The sequence below is a fragment of the Myxocyprinus asiaticus genome, chromosome 30, assembly GCF_019703515.2.
Source record: "Myxocyprinus asiaticus isolate MX2 ecotype Aquarium Trade chromosome 30, UBuf_Myxa_2, whole genome shotgun sequence".
NCBI lineage: Eukaryota > Metazoa > Chordata > Actinopteri > Cypriniformes > Catostomidae > Myxocyprinus > Myxocyprinus asiaticus.
In genome coordinates, this window is record NC_059373.1 from 23667161 (window position 1) to 23694078 (window position 26918).

Here is a 26918-nt window from a genome sequence, read left to right on the forward strand (position 1 = left end):
AGGGTAGAACAAGTGTTGTTCTGCATTTGTATAGTTCACCCATGAAAATGTTTCAACCCTGTATTATTTTCTTTCTACAGTCGAACACAAAAGATGATACATGGACAAAAAAAACAAAAACAATATAGATGTGTTCCATATTTCTCATGCACTATATTCCAAGTATTTTGAAGCCCTCAGATTTTACCGGCAATACGTAGGCAATGAGTCCATTTCAGTAAATAATGGCTTGAATTTCACTCTGTTCCTCACATAAAGCTGTCATATATGTGAGGAACAGAGTGAAATTCAAGCCATTATTTACTGAAATGGACTCATTGCCTACGTATTGCCTGTTTCAAGAGTTGCAGCTAAATGTTTTCCTTCCTTAAAAAAAACGATTGATCAAAACAAATGTGATATTATTTAGTTTTATTTAGTTTATTATTAATTCTAAAAATGATTTCAGCTATGTAAAGCTTTAAAAAGTTTAAATATATACAGTATATAAGCAACATACTGTATGCAGAACAGCCAAATACTGCTGTCTCGTTGGGCTTCCACTGTGTGCAAAGTGTTTCAGTTACATTAACATCCAGCGATTGTACAGCGATTTACAAGTGTGGAATACAACAACACAAGCAATTAATGTTAAGGAAAGTACAAATGCCAACCAATAAGGTTAGAGAGACAATCCGTTGATCAGCGGGGGTTAATGTGTCATCCAGAGGGTGACAAAACTCCACTGAGACCACTACAAAGTTCTAAACAGTACTGATATTTAAACGTGATCTCATGAGAATTAATGTATTCCTACGTTAAGTTTGGTTCAAGCAAACGTACATTCTCTTACGTTTGCATAGACACTGAAACGTACAATACATACTGACAGCATCTACAGTCTAAACATCATCATTTTACATATTAACACCTTTCGAAACATACAAATGTTTACGTGTACTGTTTGAATAGATTAATATTTAATCATTCATAGAATTAATCAGTTAATTACATTTAATTTATAATCAATGAGATTAGTTAAATGCCATCAAATTTATTTAACGCAGTTGACATTATAATATGACATTTTAACAGTTTCATTCAGTTCTGTGATTTCTGCAGCCCTATACAACATTTTAAAGGATTTTATCACTTTAACCAAGACTAAACTTTAAAATGTTAAAATGAATAAAAACTCTGTAATCGTTTAATCATTCATTAAGCATTTACTTTTATTTTTGTTGGCCATGGGATACAAAAGGAGTTTTCAGAATATACTAAAAAAATAAATAAACCACAAAAAACACCACAAAACAATAATAAAATTAATCCATACATTTGTTAGCTATAATCTAAATCTGCAGACCGCTTTCTGTGAAGAACAGACCCAATTTCAAGCCTTTTATTAAAAAAATCTGTCTTCATCCGCTGCAGTGCCATCATGCCCATCGTAGCCGCCAACCCGCGTTAGTTGGTTTTGTTTTCAAAATTAAAAAATTGCCGCCTCAAAAGGCATTACGACCAGCGGTTTTACAGTAGTGATGTCGAATGCTCATTGGCTCTCAAGCTTGACCGTTTGTGCTTGACTGTTTGCACTTGACCGTTTGCTACTTGCCTTATTTTGCTAAGTATATGATTGAATGAGGTATTACAGCACCGTTATGGAGTGCATCAGGAGAACATCTGCAGCGATTAATAATTTAAATTTCACTCTCGACTAGCGCCCGACCGGTATATCGGCCGATATTAGCCTTTCGCCGATATATTGGTATCGTGTATATTTTACCGATATGCGCCGATATGAAAACTTTTTTTCAGAACATATAATGCAGAAAACAATGCTTTAGAATTGGTGTCATAGCGTAGTTTGTCCAGCAGAGTGTGCTCTGACTCCATTGTTTACAGAGCTGAGCTGACGGTGGCTCTCCAGACAGGGCAGAGCTGAGCGGTGTCTCGTTAAGTTAACTAGTTTGTGAAATACATACTGGAAACTTAATAAAAAATGACCACATCATTTTCCCTTTTCAATATAACTAATATAACATTAACCTTGTCCCTGACAACCATGTCACTCATGTCTGTTTGCTGTTAGCCAGCTATAGTTTGTCAGTGCAGTCAGTAATGTAGCAGATTGAAAGGTAAACATCAGAGCATCTTTTTGCAGCTCAACAGACAATGGTGCAGTGGTGGATTGTGTCTGATGAGTGTTGATTTCATGCTATGTTGTTACCTAGATGGTGAGACACAATGCTGGAAAGTAAAATAAACAACGTCCGTCTTTTACTCTCTGTGACAACGAGCTTATAGCTAACTAGATAATCACGTAGCTATTTTCATTGTTGTCAGCTGAGTGGAAGCTAATGAGTAAACATGTATTCACCAAACTGTTTTGTTCAGGATTCACAGTTTGGTACCCCCTTCAACCGAACAATTCCAGTCGTTGCATTTACAAAATGTAATATTTAAAAGTCTGGTTTTCCACCATTGAAAGTTTCCCCTGAACTTGTATAGCAGAATACGGTGTATCACCGCTGCTTATCTGTTTATCTTGACTCGGCAGTATTAATATAGTCAGCATTTGACTGATACTAAACAGTACTGATGTTTATTTAGCTATTTATTTTATTTTTATTTATTCTTTATTTAAATGGTCAGCATTTGACTGATACTAAACAGTACTGATGTTTATTTAGCTATTTATTTTATTTTTATTTATTGTTTATTTTAATGGTCAGCATTTGACTGATACAAAACATACAGTACTGATGTTTATTTAGCTATTTATTTTATTTTTATTTATTCTTTATTTAAATGGTCAGCATTTGACTGATACTAAACAGTACTGATGTTTATTTAGCTATTTGTTTTATTTTTATATATTCTTTATTTAAATGGTCAGCAATTGACTTATACTAAACATACAGAACTGATGTTTATTAAGCTATTTATTGCATTTTTATTTATTCTTTTTTCTCAGTCTTCATTTCTAGAATTTGTTGACAATGTATAACAATAATGTCAAATATTCTTTGATAAAAATATTTGTTTAAGAAAGCAGCCTTCTGAGTACCTTTGCATAGTCATATTGGTGCAAAATCGGTGAAAAATCCACATGGAAAAGGTCTGTTTTCATTCCAGCTAAAAAAAATTATATATCGGCCACCAAATCGGTAATCGGTGAATTTTCCCTCTCTAAAATCAGTATCGGTCTCAAAAATCCCATATCGGTCGGGCTCTACTCCCGACCTCACACAATGCTATTGTCTGCCTTCAGGGAGCACATCGGATGCAGCGCATCGCCCTTTGGACTACTTTTGTACAGAATTTAGCAATTTTTCTGAATACATTTTTGTGATTACATTTATCTGCCTTTTACATGTTTTATATGCTTAATAAATGGATATGGATAAGTTTAGGTGTAGGTGTGGGATTAGCGGCTGTAAAATATATATAAATGAATATATTGTATCAAATATTATTGCTACTTTACATGAATCTACTTGTTACATGTTTTCATCTTATTGAAATGTGGTTATGTTTAGAGGTTGGGGTAGGGTTAAGGAATCTAAAATATAAAATTAAATATAAAAGTAAAACATTTACAAATATATTTATAATCGATTCGTGTATTCAAATATATTTTTTACACTTATTTATTTTATTTTTTTTTACGTATATTTTAGGTTTCTAAAGCTGTAAATATGTAAAAATGTTTACGTTTTAGATAGGGATGCACCGATCCTATACCTGGATCGGTATCAGCTCTGATACTGAAGCTTTTAGACGGATAGGGTATCGGTCCGACGAGCCTGATCCAAATCCGATACTGTGTGTTAGTCATTTTTGTTACTGTCAAGCTGCAAAAAAAGACATAAAAGAACCATAAAAACACCATTAAAGCAGTTCATATTAATTTTATTTAAAGCCACTTGAAGATGTGTGATAGCTCTGTGAATCACAAAAGGCTGTGTTTAATAAGTAAATATCTAGTATGCGCAGTGCCAGCGCGTTAGTGAATGGTGCTGCTCTGTTGACACAAACTCACGCACAGGCTGGTGATGCACTCGTGGCTATTTTTAGCCTTCACAGTGGTGCGCAATATTTGAGCGCTACTCAAGAACAACATCTCAGATGTAGATGCTCAATAGTTCGGTTCACATATAATATGAATTTAGAATGGCACTGGAGGTGCATTTTACCAGAATTTGAATAAGAAGCGAATTAAACTACTGTGAACTTGCCTACAAACAGACACACTTACAGGAATTCCTGTAGAGTTTAGAATGTCAAAATAAAAGCGTGAGGGTTTAAAAAGTGCATGGCTTAAATATATTGTTACTGTTGTATTTAAAATTAAAATTAAAAGTCAATAATATTAATATAACAATTTATTATTATTATTATTGTCATCATTAGTATTTGTTTACAATTTAAAACAATATTTATGTTGGATTATGGGTTCCAAAAAATAACTGTGTGAATGAAAAGTGGACTGATGTCTTACAACTAAATTGAACAAAAAAAAGAGATCTGAATCCTTTAAAGTCCAGATGCAAGTTGAAACATTTTTGGAGAAAAAAAAAAGGCAAAAATAAAACACTGGTTTCTTTTCTACTGAAGACTTGAAGACTGGAATTACTGTTAATTTTGCTGCTACATTATCCAGTATACTAGTTAACAATAAAGTTTTTCTTAATAAGCAATACATTTATATTGAAATAATGTGTAGTTAGAGGTTTGTGTTTCTTTACATATTAAAGAGTACTCCCAATTATTTCCACACAATAATGTAAAGATATTCTAAACTGATTATGCAAAAAAAACAACACTGGTATCGGCTAGGGATCGGTACTGGCCGATACTGAGATTTACGATATCGGAATCGGAAGAGAAAAAGTGGTATCATTGCATCCCTAGTTTTAGATGATTTCAAGCGTCCATATTGTACGTTTTAGTGTCTATCCAAACATACAAACATGTACATTTAAATGTTACAAATATTAACATACAAATAGCTACGTATATTAATGAGATCAGGCTGGATTTTTGGTTGGTAAATTATTATCATTAACATTTCCTCTTAGTCAAAACATAAGCAGCATACAAGTAAAGCACCATATTCAGGGCTCGACGTTAAGCAATGTCATGTGTTCGTCCTTCGAACAAGTAAATTGATCATTTAATAGTCTGAGTAAAAAATTACTTTTCCGGAAGAAATAAAATGAATTATTTTTTTTCAATTGTTATGTAAATATAATTTTTTCAATATCAATCTTCTCATCAACATTCTCAACATGCCGACGTACTGTACATTTATTTTTTATTGTTCTTTATTTTGTCTTATACCTTTAACAAATACTTAAACAGGAAGTAAAAAGCATATTTTACTGTCATGATTACCCAACCTCATGTTGTCCCAAGCCCACTGAAGAAATTCAAATGGAACACAAAAGATGATGTTAGGCAGAATTTTTGTCCCAGTCACCATTCACTTTCATTCATCTTTTTTTCCATACAATGAAAGAGAAAGGTGACTGAGAATAACATTCTGCTTAACATCTCATTTTGTGGTCCATGGAAAAAAGAAAGTCATACAGGTTTGCAAAACATTAGGTGAGGAAGTTTTGACAGAATTTTCATTTTGGGTCAGCTATCCCTTTAAGAGTTCAAGTCAATGCTCACCAGATTATAGTTGACAAAATCCACTGAAAATTGAGAGATGGAATCCTGAAAGAGGGAACTTTGCTGCTAAATCTGCTATGATGCTTATATCTATATTAGGGATGTAACGGTACATGTATTCGTCCTGAACCATCAGTCGGTCAGTCACAGGCGATCCACACTCCAATCCAGAAGGGAGTGCACTCGGTAATAAAACGCTGTTTGCTAACCGCCACAACAGGAAAAAGAGCAGAAGAAGAAGAGATCATCTATGCACCAACCCAAAACAAGGGCTGTGTCTCGTTTCAAAGGCTGCATGCTAGGTAGGACGCGTCCTTTGAAGGCTGCAGTATACCGAGTGTCCTCCTTTAATCAAGTCTCGTTTAAACGAGACAGCCTTCGTAGGACAAACGGAAACAGAACGTAACATGGTTGCTATGACAGCACGCCACTCTTTAACAAGCGCGAGCTCTTTGAGTGAGAAGGGAACAAAGTCCCTTTAGAAGGGAATGTATGAGGTACATTTTAGAGAGTTATAATGATGTAAAGAGAAAAGAAAATAGATTTTACAGGTGTACTTTTAGTCTATTACTTTAATTAAATATTAATATAATTATACATGTAGGGCTTTACTGGTTGTTTAGATCAGTGTTACTATCAGAAATAATTAATAATTATTTCTGTAGTTATCAATTCATATTTAAATTAATCAATTGAATCTAACTCATACTCATCAACTCATATGGGGCTCCAGTAAATGTAGTGTGCTACATTTAGGAGCAAGTTTGGTTATTAGCAATAATTAATAATTATCAAAGATAATTATTAATTATTAAAATCAATAGAACATTGATGAGAATCAATGTTAGTTTTTTAATCCTTTAAAATCAACAATTATCAAAGATAATCGTTAATTGTTAACATCGATGAAACATTAATTAAAATTAACACTAGCTTATTGATCATTCAAATTCAACAACCATCAAAGATAATTATCAATTATCAAAAATCAATAGAATATTAATAAGGATTAACATTGACGGGGCACCACCCTGGAATTAGGGACTAATAACCAGATAGTAAAACAGTCTCAATATTAGATTGTTTTCTTAGGAAAATCGACATCCAAAGAATATTGATTTTCGGGAAAAAACAATGAATGAAGGTTTGAATCCGAGCACTGACATCCTGTCAGCATTACACAGGTGTATGCAAAACAAACCAAAACACTTCTCTTTGTAATATAACAAAGTTTATTTATGCAGTAATATCAATTAATAATTAATACAATGCAGTCAATAAACTTCCGACTTACAACTACAAACTAAACAGTGATATGATTAGATATGGAAATAAAAATAATTCTATAACACATAAGGTGTGTGTGTGGGTGTGTGGTTAGTACGAGAGAGAGAGAGATGACGGTCCTAAAGCCGATTTCGTGATCGTGGGAGAGAAAACAGCCGTTAGTTCATCGCTCAGAGACGCGGTGGACGGCTCGTAAACAGTCCCGCGTTATTTTACTCTTTAATGGATAAATTCAGCTGCTGTCTCACCCGCGATGGTGAAATTGCACAACAGTCCAATTTGGTTGGACCACAATACAGCAAAACAAATTCGTGATAATTAATACCCTGAGTATTAATAATGAGCGGACATGGAGGTCCGTAAACTGTACAAGCAAAAACCTTGAAACACAAGAATAACACACTATAATATTCTATCTCTGCCCAGACGTAAACCTCTTACTTGAATCGCATGAGGACACAGGTAGAGTTTTCCTCCGTCCTTTAACACTGACCCGGTTCCTTGAGGCTCGGGTGATGACGGGAGGCCGTTTCCTCGCTCTGTCGGCGGGCGGTACGGCTGTTGATTCTCGGCGGGCTGGCGGAGAACTCAGAAATGTCGACTTGATTGAAGATGGAAGAGAAATCTTTAATCTCTTCACTTCTGTAGGCAAACGGATGAAGATGCGAATTGCTCGGCGGTCTCCTTCAGATCCGTTAGAGTGTTCGGTTGAACACAGAGTAATCTCAACTCGTCCAGCGAGATGGAGCTTGTGTGGCTACAGTTTCAAGTCGGACGTTACTTCCTTGTGCCATGAGGTTGCACCGGAGAGCAGCAAAGAGCTGCGTCTACACACTGCAAACAAAGTCGCTGGAAGCAAATCCCGGAAGCATTTCAGAGGTATTTCAACTCCTGATGATGTCATGTTTGAGGGACGTTCTGTTGTGTGCCTCATCCAATAGGAGTTGAGAGTTCGATCCTTTAGTGAGCAAGGCTTCATGGATTTGTAGTCTGTTTTGGACTCCCTTTGTTTGATTTTGGCGCAATTTTTATCAGTAAGATTTACGACTTAGAAGGTGGGAGCTTGAGTTAGGTTTTTACGACTGTATTAGGCCTGCCTTTGTCTTCTATCTGAATACATGAGGCCCAACATACATTATATACTCTGCACCCGTCTACTGAGGTACTTCACGTAACATTCTTTGCATTTGAACATCATATTTACGGGCAAATTGGTGTCATTTCTTTTTAGACATTTCCGTTGAAGCAAAGAATTGTGGGTTGTGAGTGTCCACAAAGGATACACCTCATGCATCCTCCGAATTCCCGTAAAAGAAGTTCGCATTCGAAGGCTGCATTTGAAGTGTCCTACTCGCTTTTCTGAAATGAGACAGCCTCGATGACGTATGCAGCCGACAAATGCGACCTCCGGAGGATGCAGCCAAGAATGGCTTCTCCTAATGCACAAGTTTTATTTTTCATTATTCTATTTATTTTGTACTTTTATAACACAAGAGATGCTTTTCAGTTTTGTAGCTGATTGTGACCAAATACCTGTTGTTCTTTATCAGCCCTACGAAAAATTATGACCTATGCAAGAGTGCATTCTGTTTACTGCTTAGTGCTTAATACACAGAAGGAGGCTGTACTGTACCAACTACCTCAGGGGGAATTAGACTGTAATTTGCACTACTGTCTGTTCAAAATAAATGAAAAGAAACCTAGCATTTGGGATTTGTTGCTTTTTCCTGTTGTACCGAACTCGTATCGAACCGTGACCCCAAAAACGAGGTACGTACCGAACCGTGACTTCTGTGTACCGTTACACCCAATATATATATATATATATATATATATATATATTAAAGATAGATAATAGGATGATATTTTAAATATGTATTTTTTAATATATTATTTATATTATGTAAATCAGTACATAGGCCTATTTATATTATTAAAATTGACTGATTCACAAGGCAGAGAAAATACCTGTATATGTCAGATGGAGCTCTTGAGAAAAGGAGATAACAGTTGTTTATAAGCATGATGAAGTTGTCTGTTTTAAGTATTTCTCTTTACACAGCATCTGAGTAGTTCTGTTAGCATTTTTTATATTTCTGCCTTTCTCATCAAAGGTGCTGTAAAAGGAGCTCCATGATGTGATGAGGCAAAACTAGACCTCTCCAATGTCACATGCTTGCACTATAGACCATTTTAAGGACGTAAACAATAACAAAGGAATTAGAACGCAATTGTGCATGTCTTGCCCTAAAACTTTTCTGGTAGCAGCATTTTTATAAACCAGAACTGTCTAAATAAAATGACTAGCGCTCATTCACTCCCGTATTGAAATCGGAGGACCGTCAATTGTCATAATATACTAACTTATAATATCATAGTGGTCTACTTTATCAAGCAAGAGAAAATGTAAGTAAATACTGTACATTCGGAAATGGTGACCATGTTAATCAGTGCTGGTCTATGGCTTATGAATATTCACCTACATAATTGTCAGTATAACTTGAAATACACACTGTCAAACCCCTTCTGTGTTTTACTGGATGAAAACAGCTCCATGTCTTAATATATGATGGATAATGTTCAATGTCACCAGCAGAAGCTCCTGTAAATAATGTGTGTGTTTCCCCCGAGTCATCTTGACTGCATACAGTATATCAGCACATGAATACAGTATATAGTTTACGATGCTGCGCCATTTGAAAGTGTGCCCCTGCTAACAAAATGCGGAAGTAACCATGCGTTCTTCCCCTCCCCTGCAGCTCAACAAACTCATTATGGTTGTGTTTACTCAAACTTGCCACATTGCAGTCGGTCAAGTGGCATTTGCCATTGAGTAGAGTCAAACCAGGGGCCGGTTGCATAAACATAGCCATTAACTTAAGACTGCATCTAACAATTTGTTTGACTAGCTAAAGACACCATAGAAAGCCTGTTGCATAAAACAAGCTCACAGTTGTCTTTAGTAAGACAGTCTAATTTGCACTGCATTGTGGGAAAAGTAAGACACTGAACAGCTTTAAAAAAAAAATGGCCGACTGTAAACGCTCAATACAGTTTCATTTGCTGAAAATATTTTCTTATTAGAGGACTACAGTGCTTCAAAATTGATTCTATTGAACAAATTTAGTGATTTTAACCCAAATAACAAAAACACATGACATTTTGTTACCATCGTTGAAGTCAAAGTCTTCTACAAAGTCTCAACTCAAGCCACTTTCAGCCCTCAACTGAAGCCCCCACTGGCTCAGCTGACAGTTATATTCCATGGCAACAGAGACTGTAAACAAAAGTTAGCCTAGGGGTCTGCAGGGTTAAGCTGCATTCACACTCTCAGCGACTTTGTGGCTTGGTGTCGCTAGACTCTGTGATCTGTGTCGCTAGTGGGCGTTCCTACTGTTTGTCGCTGTAATGTTATTAGAGGACTGCACGTCTGGCAATAACGTTTAAAAATTTGATCACGGATGAGACCTAATACTGGTTAAATTAAGATATCATTACAGTTTGACAAGGAATGAGTTCTCTTGTCTCTAAAATTGTACATTCTGCAGTGTAGAGTGTTTTATAAAATGTGCAGCAGTGTTCAGTGTATTAAATCATTAATAAGACAATCAATCTATCATGAATGAATAAATCAAACTCACTCGGAATGCAGACCGTTTCTGACACGCTTTTCCACGCATCATTGTTTTATTATGACCATGCATGTGGTTACAGACAAATGATATAGGACAGTAAAAATCCCTCACAACGCTGAAACTTCTCCTCTGTCTTGCATGCACTAGTCCCCAGTCTGCCAGGAGACAGATGATGTGAGCTCTGCTGTCTTCGCCCTCATTGGCAGTCGCTCGTGAATGTTGCTCGTCATTTGCATAAAGTTTACATTTTCTCAGCTTGTCTTGTTGCTCTCCACAGCAATCTCTGTCGCCAACGGCCGCGGTAGCTCGTGTCGCCGGAAGTCGCTGTGCTCTCATTGAATGTCGCTGGCAGTGTGAACGCAGCTTTACATTTTGGTCTTAAACTAGACTGATCTAAGTTTTTATGCAACTGACTGAAAAAATTAAGACCAACATTTTAGACGACTAACTAGTAAGACAAGTCTAAAACAGTTTTATGCAACTGCCCCTGGTGCTATGTGTCTCAACGCTTGATTTTGTATTTCACTGAAGAAAGGAAATGATTCAAGATTGGATGACAGTAAATGATGAAACAATGTTCATATTTGGGTGAAATAATCCTGTAAAATCAGACAAAAAAACAAACCAAACAGGTAGACAATATTGCCCTATACTGAACTCAGAAGAAAGAGCAAGAAAAAATGGCTTCTATCTGACTCCATTTATCTTTCTGCTTTAATGGTAGCTTCAACATCTTGACAACTGCCATACTGAGGAGAAAAAAGTGAAAAGTATCCACAGCATTGTCTGGTAAGCTGGCTGGCAGCTGAAGTGTCTGAAGCAGGAGTAAATTGTGAAAAATCACGACACTGACAGGTTGTTGAAAAGTAAATTCTTGTTGGCTATTCATGATAAATGTGGTGACATTTTATTTTTGCCTTCAGAGTTCTGGAGTCTTAGTCTCGGCGAGTAATAAAAACAGGTTGTGTGGTGCTAAATCCAGTGCGGAGACTACAGTGGGCCTGGGGGGCACAACACAGCAGCATTAGCGAAGCAAACAAAAGCAAAGTTTACTTGTGATAACATTAAAAGTATGAAACTGTAACTGAAATAAAAGGGATCATGGACCAACCCCGTGTGTATCCACAAGTGTGACATAATTAGGAGACAGGTTGTGGATTTCTAAGTACCTAGGCCTGGATGGACCACCAGTAATGAGGCTACTGTATCTACAAGAAGGGCCAGATCATCAATGTGTACAGTAAGTTCCTTCACATATCCCTCCACTCTGTCATCAAGTGTGTCTTATTCTATCCTGAAATATGCTCAGGCACACATTTGAAATGGGGATGCAAACAACTGAGCTGACCAGGAAAGTTGGTTCTGTCATTAAGACGGACCTAGACCCACCGGAGGTGGTGGTCTGAGAGGACAATGATGTCCCAATTATTGACCATCATGGACAACATTTGACAATCATCTCCCACTCCCTACATGACATGTTTTTTGGAATGAGGAGAATGTTCAGAAGTTGGCTGATCCAACCTCAGTGGAACTGGGAGCACCACAGAATGCTTTTTGTGCCTTCTGCCACAAGACTGTACAAATATCTACTGTGTGCATGGGCAGATACTTTATTCACTTTGTGTGAATAGGCCTGAATCCACACCTATTCTGCTTGCATAACTGTTCTGAGTATAGCAATTTATAATACATGTGCAATACAAATCTTTGCGTTTACTGAATGTATATTGTGTATCCTTCATATACTGTGCAAATTGTGTATATTTACTTTAATTATTTGTTATTCAATTATTTTTATTTATTTTATTGTAGTACAGTATATGTTGCACCATTGTGCCTTCTCATTTCACAAAAACACAATGTTCTGTTTCTTTCTCCCAGACAGAAGGAAAAACAACATAAATGATTAGGGAAATACAACAATAAAATTTGACAGCTAGTGAGTCTTCATGCTGTATTTCTAAATAGCCAAGTGGCTTTTAAAACCATGTCTCCACACCTACATCCATCTGCTAGTAATTGTCTGTATTAATTACTAGGGGTGTAAATCGGACATTTCATCACGTTACGATCTTGAATCGATTCTCTTGGCCTGCGATCCGATATTTGCCGATATTATGTGCCTATTTTACACAATCAATAAAAAATCTTTTTTTTGTTTTGTTTTGTTTGTTTTTTTGCCCTCAAATGCAACCAAAATATAATTTGATTATTTTATTCAGCTCTCTGTATACACATTGGGACATCCACAACAAATTAAAATACTTCATGTGTTGAAAAAAATTACACAGATAATAATATAAAAAATTAAGTCACAGTAAGTGATCATCGCTCATTTGATGACAGCTAATTTTTCAGTTTAGTCCAATTCAAAATACTTCCATACCCATGACTTGTTTCCAACTATTCGTGCTATCCGTGGTTTTTTTGGCTACAGCTTCCACAGATGTGATGAAAAATTCTGTTACAGTTAACTGGGATAAATGTTAGTAAGGGTGTTGATGTGTAGCTGTGTAAAGTTTTATAACTGATGCTGGAGCTGAGCAGGTGTTTCTCTTTCCCTCGTTAGTGCTGTTCAGAATGTCAGCGTTGTCAAGATGTTTCACATGGTTGAACTTCTCCATGGTACTTTAAAATAGGAAATTCTAATGTAAAATTCAAATGGGTCGCATGCGCAACGATATCGATGGAAGCCCGAATTAATTGCGCATGTGAGCCGCTCTGCGTTTGTCACAACAGCCCGGTTGATGCGCTCGCACGGATCCTGTCAATGGAGCTCATGGGAAGCCTGGTTGACGCGTGTGCACACCACATGGATAGCAGAGCACGATTTGGCTTCAAAGACCCCACGCACATCCATGTCCTACATAAAAAGCATATTTAGCGCTCATGAAGTCAAATGAATGTAATAAGGTTGCTTCATCGCCTGACGGAAATGCGTATGGACGTGACTGACATGAGAGTATTAAAATAAAGGTACATCTTTAAAAAATGTCTATATCGATATTTACGCATTGTATCGATAACATTGGATTGTTGGTCATAGGATCAATCCAGATCGATGGATCGTAACACCCCTATTTATTACCAAAGAGCTCTCATTGGTGTATGAGGCACAGTGTGCTCCGGGCAAATACAGAGTGATCAGTTCCTTCATTAACCACAGGTTTCCTCACTTGAAGAACCAGCAGAGAAAACAAAATAACACATAGAGCAGTTGCAACTTACTAAAAAAGAAAAAAAAAAAATATTTCTTAAACCAAAATGGAGGAGGCATCTTCTATGATATCAATATTGCAAACCTGAGAGTTGGCATAAGTCACCAATGATGCTGCACAACAATGTCTTGAGGTTCTGGTGAATAATTCATCAGGCAACAAACCCGCCATTATCTATTTAAATTCCAGTGCAAACTCATCCCAAAGCCTGCATGTGGTGCTGTCATGGCCTGGTTTGAAGACAGGGAGGCAGGCCAGGGGAAACGACAGGAAATTAAATGTACAGCGAGATTGCAGCAGAACCAGCTCGAGTCTGCTCCTTTCTATCATTTTTCCCATCTCTCTTTGATGCCCTCTTTCTATGTTCTCCATAATCACTTATTCATTTGCTTCAACATGTCATCCCTTCATCCTGCGTCACTGAGGCAATCTTTCTCCTTCTCAATCCATTCTTCGCCAACCCCCCTCTCATCTTTCATCTCTCGCTTGCTTTTGTCATTCCCTTCCTTTCTTTCTCAGATGTTTCCAATCATCCCCGGAAACAGCTAAGAACCTCCATGGTCAGACCTCCATACTGCTTTAAGCCACAAGCTCCATAAACAGACCTAGGTTAACTGTTTGCTGTAAGCTACAGTCAGGTCCAAAAATCTGAGATCACATTGAAAATCATTGAAAGAAAATGGACATAAACCTTTTTAGGACTTTGAAATATTTAATTCTGCACTAGATTATTAGTAACTAATCAAATGCAAGTAAATCTGTGACATTTAACATGTTAACCCTTTTGTACAAAAGGTCAGATTTCCTTGATTCCACTGAAGCACACAAGATGGTTTTTGAAACATTCTCAGATCCTGCTGGGATAACCTGGATCATCAGGTTTTGCACAAACTTGTGTAGATCATGCCAGCTGAAGTGGATGCTGTCATTAAAGCATAAGGCGTAAATACCAAATACTATAAATTCAATAGCTCATTCAATAGCTATACTGAAAATATATTTTGTAATAATAATAACAATAACAATAATTATTATTATATATAAAATGCAAAATAGAGGCATTTTCATTAGTGGTCTCAGACTTTTGGATCCCACTGTATATCAACCTGAATTCAGAGAGCCCTTTAAAACATTTCTGAGATGTAGCCTGAGATGCGTGTGAAAAAGGGTTCAGACTATGAGAGCCGGACAGATCTCATAATCACAACATAATTTGACTGGCGAGCATATCATCTCATAAGACTAGTGATCCGTGATTAAATGCATTTATAAAACGTTTCAGACCATTTCATAGTGAGCAGATAGAAGGCATATAAACCACACACATGCATATCCACACAAACACACATACTAAATCACTCCCAATCTCCATAACTAAGTCAATGAAAATATGCTTATAAATTATGTTTAGAGTAGGCAACACTTGTGCAACAGCAACAACAATCAGCCACAGCCATGTTTCACTGTTCTACTATATTCCCCCATGCCCTTCTCATCTCTGAAGACCTCTCAAGCCATGTGCATGTCAGCCTCACTTCTTCACTCTCTGTACTTATTCTCCATTCACTTTGCTCTTGAGCCTTCCTCTGATGTGCCTGCCTCTATGCACTGTGCTTCAGGAGCACTGCAGTGCTCAGTTAGCCCAGCTAAAGGCCTGCTGAGTTTACTCACATGCACCCTATGCTTAGCTGGGGCTGAAATGGAGTCGCTAGGGCAAAAGGGGCTAATTTCATGCACAACAAGATCACAGAGGATAATCGCATTGACAAATTGTAATTTGCTTTCTCCACGCAGATAAATTGCTACCAATTATCCACAGCATCTTTAGATTTCTAATAATGTGTTGATGTATCCCCGATCCACTGGACTCATTTGAAGCTTTCTTAAAATCAGATTTTTCCACATATTACATCATCCTTTCCCATAAGTTGTGTGTGAGGCTCATATGGGCTCATATCACTGCTTACATAAATGGGTTTGGAGACCTATCAAAATGCTGGATAGTATTTCAACTGTTGTAGGATATTGATGCATACAGGGCTATCCATTCCAGTGTTTTCATCAAACTGGGCACTTTTCTTTTTAACATACCAGCAAGCTCAGTTTACTTTAGTCTAAGTAATTATTTTTATGAGTTTCTGTAGAGGAATCATCATAATTTCATTCTGTCTTTTCCTGACAGACCATACAATGGGCCACCAGCATGATTATAATAATTACTTACCACTCAAACAATGCCTGCCAACTCCATGAATGGCACTTAGTCATTGGCAAAGCTGATCAGAGACATTCCCACCACCCAGAATAGCATTTCTTAATCATATGGAAACGCAACCACATCATCAGGCAAAATGGCAGCACCTTTCCTGCCAATGTTAAACCAGAAAATGTTAAGCCATTGAAAATGGTCTGAGCATACACTTCCCTTTCCCCTCTATATTTAGGGCTGGCTCATAAAGCACTCGGGTCCCAACAAACTCCTTTACTGATAAGCCAAATGCAAAATGGACCTTTTATTACTGGATGCTCAATGTGGTTTATTGTGTTTCAGTCGGAGAGTGGTTTTATGAGGCATGGCCTCATCTCATGGAGGTTTATAATCAGTGTGTCTGGATAGGTCTACTGCGTTCTGCTTGAGTTAAATCAAGAATCATCATGAGCTAGAGGCAGAATCTCAGAGGGGATAAGTAGTTTTTGAATTCGATCAAAGATAGAAAAATAATCTAATTTAAATATGTGTGAAAATGCTAATGGAGTGTTCTGCGGCTACCAGTGCTTTGAGAGCATCAGGGACCGTCTGTTTAGACATTACAGTACAAACTTCACAGTGGTGGTCAAAATAAAAATGGACAGGTAGATAGCCTGCTGTGTAATTTCCCAAAGGCTTCTCTTATAAATAGACAGGGCAGTAGTGTTATGCAATGGACTAAAAATCAAGATGAACAGAAGACATCTGCCTGATTTGAAAATGTCTGCATCAGTCTAAAACCCAAATAAAACATTTTTGCTCTCATCTGGATATAAAATGAGCAGTAATTAAAAGATATAACATGTCTGTGGTCTGAAGAGTGAAAGAAACCCCAACTCTAGCCCAACGACCATCAGCAAGGCCTTAAGATTGTTGGACCTGATAGGGTTTTGCCAGACTTAAAAATTCGAATAGCCTACATAAGCATGTACAAATAAATAAGCTCCCGTTATCTCAGTCTTTTTGTGACAATGAGAAGAATTAAACGGATTTGAGGGATCTAATTAAACAAAACGTTTATCTAGCCGTAATTAGCTCTGATCCTCTTTTTCTTCCCAACAATTAGGTATATCTTCTCTTTCCCCAAAAGCATAAGTCTCTATACCAGCAGAGCCAAATGAATCAAACACAGTAGCCCACGTGTCATTTTTCTGAATAATATAATTTAAATATAAATCGAGTCAATGAGCAGTTAGTTAACCTTATTAAATTTGCACTGAGAATCCAGTGACATCAAGATATCAAACGGCAGTGAGATCAATGCAAATGATTGCTCCATGACATGTTTTATCCCATTTCCAGATGCTCTAGTAAAAAGAGTTGACAATGATGAAATCTAATGAAACTGCATTGTCCCTATAAGAAGACTCAATCAATATAAAACATCAAATAATGAGTGCTTGGGCATAGCATAACATGCATGGACAACCCCTCTTTCTGTGCATCTTAAACTATCTGACCTTACCTGGGAAAACAATTGCATCAAATTAGTTCAATACCTCTGCACTTATATGGTGATCTTTAATGCAATAATAAGGCCCAGGAGACAATCTATATGCTTGATGAGTCCAAACATAAAAATATCCTTGACATATCTATCTACCAGTCTTAATCATTATTACAGTATTTTGTCCAGGACAGGTCACATATCCATAATGCATGACCATGCATGCAAATGCACACTGCCTTTTATGACAAGACCTCAAGCCTATTGCATTTTCACATGATTTGCTTTGACAGTGCAGTGAAATCTGCCTATCCTTAAACATTGATCTCGGACCGTTATCTGGTTTAAGTGTGAGTGTTATGCCGCTTAGCGCATCCCGGTTCAGGACTTGCTTTCACGGTCAGCGATAAATTATTCATTAACTTAAGTTGTTCCAAGGTTCAGAGGTCCCTGATGATTTGATCAGCCCTCAAAGTGCTCTGATTTGTAATGGGTCTACCCGGGTCTGCACGGGTCCTGCGACCAGTGCTCCGTGACAAAACTTCCAAGCGCTAAGTTGTCACGGCTGCAAGCCAGCAACGGTCTCTTTATTCAAACCTCTGAAAAATTAACCCAATTCATTCGGTTCGCGCTCTGCAATAGCATTCTAGTAACATTTGCATATTATTTCCAGCCTTTAAGTTAAAGAACTAAAATGAAGCAATAAAGCAAATAAGGACTTATTTTTATTTTTATTTTTTTATAGCTCATGCATTTACAGACATCCCGGATCACATCCACATTAAGCTTACCTTACTTCACAGTTAGCAGGTCTGACTCGCGTTCCTGTACTGATAATACTGAATATTCCTCCGAGCAGAGGGTTCGGTTCGACGACGCGGTTCCCGTGCTGAAGGTCCGTTAACTCGTCGTTGTTTGAGATCCTGTCAGCAGCATTCAGGATTCCCCTCTGACCCAGCCTCGCGTTTCCATTGGTCCACGGAACTCCCGGCTGCACCTCACTCAGAGGAGGGGCACAGAGATGCTCTTAAGCACGACAATATGCGTGTTCCCAGGAATAAACCTCCTAATGAAGGAATATGCTTGCGTGTTATGGTGATTAATGAGTTAGAAAAAAAAAATTGAGGAATAAACTCTATATGTTGTGTAATGTCAGAGCTGCTTGATGTTGGATCGGAAGGGTAAAGGAACAATGATACTGGTACTTTTAAACAAAAGGAGCACAATAAAAAAAAGGAACACGGGCCATCTCTTATCTCTTTCCCTGACATGGATGATTTAACGTGACATTTTGGAAAAAGCAAAAAAAAAAAAAAAAAAACATATAGCCTATATATATATATATATATATATATATATATATATATATATATATATATATATATATATATATATATATATATATTACTTTTTACAGACACAAAAAAAAAGTACAAATTAACACATAATACATCCGAGTGTGTACAAACCCAAACTAGCAAAACATACATTTTAACAATGTTGGGAAGATATATGCAAGTGCATGTTAATAGGCACATTGCCCTAAAAAGATCTATGCGCATTGAACAGTATATTTCACAGCAGGCACATTTATAGGCTAAAAAAATTATTACTGGGGAGACTATGATGTTGTAGGGGGATTTAAAATTGTAGGGGGATTTAAAATTATTTATTTTATTTATTTACTTAGCAAAAGAAGCACCAAAGCATTCATTTCTGGTGATTTTAGGAGCATCATTTGAACATTTTCTTTAGTAGCCTATCTATATTGTGTAACATTAATGGACTTAAAACTTACTGTCACCTTTTCACATTACACAGCACAAGATGGAAGTTTATCAAAGTTACCTTTTTCAAAAGCCTGCTGTAGCAGTATGGTACAGTGATGGTACAATTTGGTAAAACTCTGGTAATTTTATTACAGTAGGCCTATTTCATGGTATTTATATGGAAGGCTACTCCAAAGAACATGTCCAAAAAACATGGTTTGGTTTTGGTACTTTTAAGCGCTTTCATGTAATGTTAGTATTTTGATACACTTTTATTCAAGTATCTTTACCTGCAATAGACAATCGCTCACAGGCTGCACTCGCACATGATCTTCATCACTGGCAAACGATTGAATGCAGCTTCAGGTTTTGTTTCAATGAACTGTAAGTAAATATTCACTTAATTCAGCGTTGTTTTTGTTCTCTGTCTTCTAAAGCATCCCGTTAATGTTTTACCGTGTGACAAAGTGCTTCAAACGAGTCAGCCCACACGTTAGACAAATTAATTGAAAAGAACCGACTCAAAAGACTGATTAATTCACGCATACGGCATCACTTCGATTCACGAGCCCTGCGGCCGTTTTCAAAATGTCATACTATCCATACTACTCTCACTGTTTTTTGCCAAACACAGGTATAACAGAAACAGTAAGATAGTGTAAGGCATTTAGTACACGGTCTATTTGTTCCGTGGGGGGCGCCACAACATGTCATTGGAACACACAGGGCGCATTTTGTTCGACACAGATTGAGCACATAATTATTGGCTGTGTCTCGTTTGGAAGGCTGCGTGCTAGGTAGGACGCGTCCTTTGAAGGCTGCAGTATACCGAGTGTCCTCCTTTATACAAGTGTGGTTTAAACAGACGGCCTTTGGTACAAACGGAAACGGAATGTAACATGGTTGCTATGACAGCACACCACTCTTTAACAAGCGTGAGTGAGAAAGGAACAAAGTCCCTCTAGAAGGGAATGTATGAGGTACATTTTAGAGAGTTATAATAATGTAAAGAGAAAATAAAATAGATTTTACAGGTGTACTTTTAGTCTAATACTTTAATTATATATATTAATATAATTATACATATTATATACTCTGCACCCATCTACTGAGGTACTTCAACTTGGGAATTAACATTCCTTGCGTTGAAAATCATAATTCAATTAATTCATAATTTGAGACATTTCAGTTGAAGCAAAGAATTGTGGGTTATGAGTGCCCACGAAGGATACACCTCATGCATCCTCCGAATTCCCATGAAAGAAGGTCGCATTCGAAGGCTGCATTGGAAGTGTCCTAATCGTTTTTATGAAACGAGACAGCCTCGATGACGTATGCGGCCAACAAATGTGACCTCCGGAGGACGCAGCCTTCCAAACGAGACACAGCCATTGGCTTGGTAGATCAGTATCACCGAAGCGATGCTCCCCTATGTCACCTAATGGGTTGACCGGCCCTGAGGAAAAGGGTCCCTACATGGGGGCAGCCATGTTAGAATCACATGACTACCCGAATACAACTCACTTAATCTCAGTAACTGCACTGTTATTGGACACTTTCACTCATGGATTAAATGAATCATGGTTTACAGTGAATAGTAAATATCTACAATGGCATCTGAAACTGAAAACTACAAATTTTGAATGATGCTGCATCATAGCCGCTAGGTGTCAGTGTAAATCCAAGATGACACAAAAACAAAAGTTACTGAGTGTAACTTTAATTTCGTTGTGTTGGCTTAATTCCATGGTTTTGTGGCTTATTTCCGTTGTGTTTTCAGCTTTTATTTCCTTTGCTCACTTGGTTGTGTTGTGCAGTCCTGAGCCTGTGGCTGTGGTTCAGTCGTTCAATGGTTATACAACAGTTCAACAAACAAGTAAATAATTTTAAATAACTTGGCCAAAAATTGGCCAGTTTGTGCATTTATTCTTCACCAATGGAAATAGTTCCTTAAGAAGCAAAAGCATAAAGCACAATTTGCTCCCTCTTCTGCTCGCAATACTCTGTTTTGAACTAGTTGGGTTTCGCTTGCAAATGAATCAGTGTTTTGAATGAATCAATTCAATGAAAGAATCATCATTGTTCACTTTCATTGTCTCCGTGGTGAATGGCTGTAGCTGCTTTCGAAATCGCATACTGTCAGAGTATGTACTGGATTTGATGAAGAAAGCACTTCTCGGACAAAAAAAACAAAAAACTGTACGTTATTTTGTTATGCAGGTGAGAAGTATGAATAACTTCCGGACATACTTCATCCGGGAACAGGGGCATTGTCCCATGATCCGAATGTACAGTATGATGAAATAACTACAACAGCAAAAATAATCTTCTCTGGTTTTGTTAAACAAGCATGATTTAAACACAAGAAAAAGCTCTCTTGGTATATATTGCACTTACATTTAAAAAGGGCCATCCAACTCACAGTTATCCACCTTTTTGAATGTTATGTCTCCTTAGCTCCTATGGGATTAATCAATAGTAAAGTGTCCTGTAGATGCGGACTTCACAGTCTTGCCAGAAATAGTAGGTCATCCGGGTATTTCTCGCGATGAGGATTTGGACATACTTCTCCATTGTCGTACTGTTTGTGGCATACTAGTAGGGAAGTTTGCATATTCGGCACAGTTTATGTGGAGATTGCATTTTACCCCAGTAGGTGGTGAGTCAGTGGCAACAAACGAGCGTCTTTAATTTCATTAGTGAGTCAGTTGAGTCAACTGGAGAACTCATTCGTCACACAAAAGACGCTCATTTGTCACCACAACTGGCATGATGTGCAATCTTCAGAAATGGACACTAAACGAATCAGTAAATGGGAAAAACTTTACAATAATTATTATTATTTATTTATTTATTTTCATTGAAGGGATAGTTCACCCAAAAATTCTAATTCTCTTATCATTTACTCACCCTCATGCCATCCCAGATGTGTATGACTTTAGTGGGGAACAGTCCCTACAATATTTAAACATCACTGATTTTCAGAGCGGACAAATATGGACAATGATTCCAGTTAGAGAATCAGGCACTGAAGGAGTATTTCTTCTTGAACATCTGTTTAATTAACAATCAGTGGCAGTCAACAACTTCCATCCATAGTCTTTCACCATGCACATCCATTATACAGTGCTCACTGCCAATATTAATGCTCCTTAAAAGAGAGTAAAGGGTCAGAGTAAAGGGTCTTCACCAGCTGAGGAAGTTGAACCTGCTACAGGCGCTGCTGATACAGTTCTACTCAGCAGTCATTGAGTCTGTCCTCTGCACTTCAGTATCTGTCTGGTTTGGTTCAGCTATGAAATCGGACATCAGAAGACTACAAAGGACAGTTCAGACTGCTGAGAGGATGACTGGTTGCCCCCTGCCCTCCCTTCAAGAACTGTACACTTCCAGAGTGAGGAAAAGGGCTGTAAAAATCACTCTGGACCCCACTCACCCAGCCCACTTCCTTTCTGAACAGTTGCATTCTGGATAGTGCTACAGAGCACTGAGCACCAGAACCGTCAGGCACAGGAACAGTTTATTTCCCTCAGGCTATCCATATCATGAACAGTTAAAACTGCCCCATTGAGCAATAATTATGTGCAATACACAGCTTAGTCTATTTATATTTATCCAACATACCCTACCTCTTCTGCCATACATTCCCTGTATATAACAGATTTGTATATTGTATAATATATATATATATATATACATATATTTAATTTTGTTATTTTTTTTGTCTTATTATGTATTTCTATATATATTTATTTTCTATTCACTTTTTATTTTTATTATATATATATATATATATATATATATATATATATATTTTTTTTTTTTTTTTTACATTTTTTTTTTTTTTATTATTATTATTATTATTTCTGTCTTGCTGTTGTATTGTTTGTACACTGGAAGCTTCTGTCACCAAGACAAATTCCTTGTATGTGTAAGCATACTTGGTAATAAAATGCACGTGCAGACCAATGTGCTCATACTAATGCGGCTAGTGCGATTACCGCGTTCCCAAGATCACTCCGCGATCATCATTTAACATATGTAACACATCATCAGAAACATCAAATATCCATAATGACATGTACAAGGTATTAACTGAATAACTAGATACAAATTACTCACTTAATTTGCATAGACGTACAACATACAGGTGCATCTCAATAAATTAGAATGTCGTGGAAAAGTTCATTTATTTCAGTAATTCAACTCAAATTGTGAAACTCGTGTATTAAATAAATTCAGTGCACACAGACTGAAGTAGTTTAAGTCTTTGGTTCTTTTAATTGTGATGATTTTGGCTCACATTTAACAAAAACCCACCAATTCACTATCTCAAAAAATTAGAATATGGTGACATGCCAATCAGCTAATCAACTCAAAACACCTGCAAAGGTTTCCTGAGCCTTCAAAATGGTCTCTCAGTTTGGTTCACTAGGCTACACAATCATGGGGAAGACTGCTGATCTGACAGTTGTGCAGAAGACAATCATTCACACCCTTCACAAGGAGGGTAAGCCACAAACATTCATTGCCAAAGAAGCTGGCTGTTCACAGAGTGCTGTATCCAAGCATGTTAACAAAAAGTTGAGTGGAAGGAAAAAGTGTGGAAGAAAAAGATGCACAACCAGCCGAGAGAACCACAGCTTTATGAGGATTGTCAAGCAAAATCGATTCAAGAATTTGGGTGAACTTCACAAGGAATGGACTGAGGCTGGGGTCAAGGCATCAAGAGCCACCACACACAGAAATGTCAAGGAATTTGGCTACAGTTGTCATATTCCTCTTGTTAAGCCACTCCTGAACCACAGACAACGTCAGAGGCGTCTTACCTGGGCTAATGAGAAGAAGAACTGGACTGTTGCCCAGTAGTCCAAAGTCCTCTTTTCAGATGAGAGCAAGTTTTGTATTTCATTTGGAAACCAAGGTCCTAGAGTCTGGAGGAAGGGTGGAGAAGCTCATAGCCCAAGTTGCTTGAAGTCCAGTGTTAAGTTTCCACAGTCTGTGATGATGTGGGGTGCAATGTCATCTGCTGGTGTTGGTCCATTGTGTTTTTTGAAAACCAAAGTCACTGCACCCGTTTACCAAGAAATATTGGAGCACTTCATGCTTCCTTCTGCTGACCAGCTTTTTAAAGATGCTGATTTCATTTTCCAGCAGGATTTGGCACATGCCCACACTGCCAAAAGCACCAAAAGTTGGTTAAATGACCATGGTGTTGGTGTGCTTGACTGGCCAGCAAACTCACCAGACCTGAACCCCATAGAGAATCTATGGGGTATTGTCAAGAGGAAAATGAGAAACGAGACCAAAAAATGCAGATGAGCTGAAGGCCACTGTCAAAGAAACCTGGGCTTCCATACCACCTCAGCAGTGCCACAAACTGATCGCCTCCATGCCACGCCGAATTGAGGCAGTAATTAAAGCAAAAGGAGCCCCTACCAAGTATTGAGTACATGTACAGTAAATGAACATACTTTCCAGAAGGCCAACAATTCACTAAAAATGTTTTTTTTTATTGGTCTTATGATGTATTCTAATTTTTTGAGATAGTGAATTGGTGGGTTTTTGTTAAATGTGAGCCAAAATCATCACAATTAAAAGAACCAAAGACTTAAACTACTTCAGTCTGTGTGCACTGAATTTATTTAATACACGAGTTTCACAATTTGAGTTGAATTACTGAAATAAATGAACTTTTCCACGACATTCTAATTTATTGAGATGCACCTGTATTGTGAATGTCCGGCGCACAGTCATAATTATGGGGCAGTCAAACGGACCGTCAGAAACAATATCTACATCAATCTACATCAGTTCCGGTTGGACTTTCTGACATAGCCACCCCAATTATCAGTTAGGATAATTGTATTCTCTAAGAAAGGCTGTCCGGAGAGTCCATATCTTAGTCTCTCACTTTGGGAAGTTGAATCAGTTTTACAACTGGAAGTGTGTACATCTTTTACCTTACTTTCACTTTGGCAGTCCGAATCCTCCCATCAGCCCCGGCATATATTTCTGTCACTGTGCCTACAAGCCAGAGGGCAGGTGGAAGTTGATGATCAATTACGAGCACCACTTGCCCCACTGTCAGCTCTTTGTCATCCGTTCTCCATTTCTGTCTGCCTTGTAGCCCTGGTAAGTAATTGCAGATGAAAGCAGACCAGAATTGGTCAGCCAACACTTGACTGTGTCTCCATATGCATTTGCCTAGCAGATTGTTGGAGTCGTAGAGTATTTGTGGCAATGAAGCATCATGGTGTCCCATTAGTAACATGTTTGGTGTTACAGGATCTAGGTCTGCGATGTCTGACGAGACATAGCGGACCAGTTTAGAATTCAACATGCCCTTGATTTCGACTAAGCGGACAGATTCTGGCACAGACTGCTCTCTCAAGATAATCCGTCTTGATTGACCTCACTTCTCACTCCCATGTTCCGCCAAAGTGTGGTGCACAAGGTGGGTTGTGGCGAAATCAAATTGGCTGTTCAGCCCAACTGTTCTTGGAGCTGAGGGGCCATTCTTTTAAAGGTGTCCCTCAACTCTCGATCTCCTCCCCTAAAGTTGGTACCATTGTCACAGAGTATCTCGAAGAGCTTCCCTCTTTGGTCTATGAAGCATTGTAATGATAGGAGGAATGCATCTGTATCTAAGTGTCCCAAGAGATCCAGATGCAGACATGTGGTTGTTAGGCACTTGTATAGAATCTTCCATTTTTTGCTTGACAACGCCCAGTCTATACTTGAAAGGGTCCGAAGCAGTCCACGCCTGTGGAGTAGAATGGCGGCTTAAACAGACGTGGGAGGTAGGGAGGCAAATTAGCCATCTGTGGTGTTTTAGGCTAAGCACCAAAACTGGCAATCTTGGCAGGAACGTTGATGCCTATGTACAGCTTCATGGCCTCTAAGCACCCAGTATTGGCGGCATAGCTCCGCTAGGACTCGCTCTAAGCCAGGGTGATGGAGTCGTTGATCTACATCCTGAATAAGTAATTCGGTGATGTAATGCTGGGGGTCTAGGACGATTGGGTGGATAGTCTCTGTATCTATGTTTTACGCATGGCAAAGTCATCTGCCCACTCTGATGAGACCAGTAGCTTCATCATACTCAGGTGCTAGGGAATGTAGGCAGCTGTCGGTAGGAATAAGCTGTCCGGCTTTCAAAGTGTTGATTCATCTGGGAATGTATCACCTTGTGCCTTGGCCAGGAGGAGCTTTACTGCTTCAATGTAGTTTGTGGACTCATAAGAGGTGTCTGTAGTGGCCTCCCCATCATGGGACCTAACAGTGGCCAGAACTAGCTCCTTTTATGTTTGAAATTGAATGTGGTCTGGAGGTATTCGACTAGGAACTACCAAGGTTGCTCCAACAAAGGTTACCCTTTTCGTCTCACTAAGGTCAAGGTTAATTTCAGTGCTGTGTGTGGATGGCCACTGATCAGGCAAGTAAGACCTCTAGTTATGTGATCAGCTGGGTTTTGAGCCGAGTCAACATACCTTCACCTAGCTATATCTGTCAACGTCTGGATCTCAGCTACATGGGCTCCCACAAACACCTTTTATTGGCATGACTCAGATGTTATCCAGTGCAGCACAGTAGTGGAATCAGACCAGTATGTGACTTAATGGAGAGGAAGAGTTAATTCAGTCTGTA

The 26918-nt window shown here is 38.0% G+C and overlaps 2 protein-coding genes across 2 annotated transcripts in view; one reads left to right on the forward strand and one right to left on the reverse strand.

Moving 5' to 3' along the window:
* The window catches only part of LOC127420805 (disks large-associated protein 3-like), a 311007-nt gene extending 292622 nt beyond the window's left edge, over window positions 1–18385 (reverse strand). Inside the window, exon 1 of the mRNA XM_051663354.1 lies at window positions 18291–18385. The gene's annotated coding sequence lies outside the window, so the exon portion shown is untranslated. The remainder of the gene's footprint in view (window positions 1–18290) is intronic.
* Window positions 1–26918, forward strand: part of LOC127421662 (uncharacterized) — a 726036-nt gene that overhangs the window by 570777 nt on the left and 128341 nt on the right. The window lies entirely within an intron of this gene.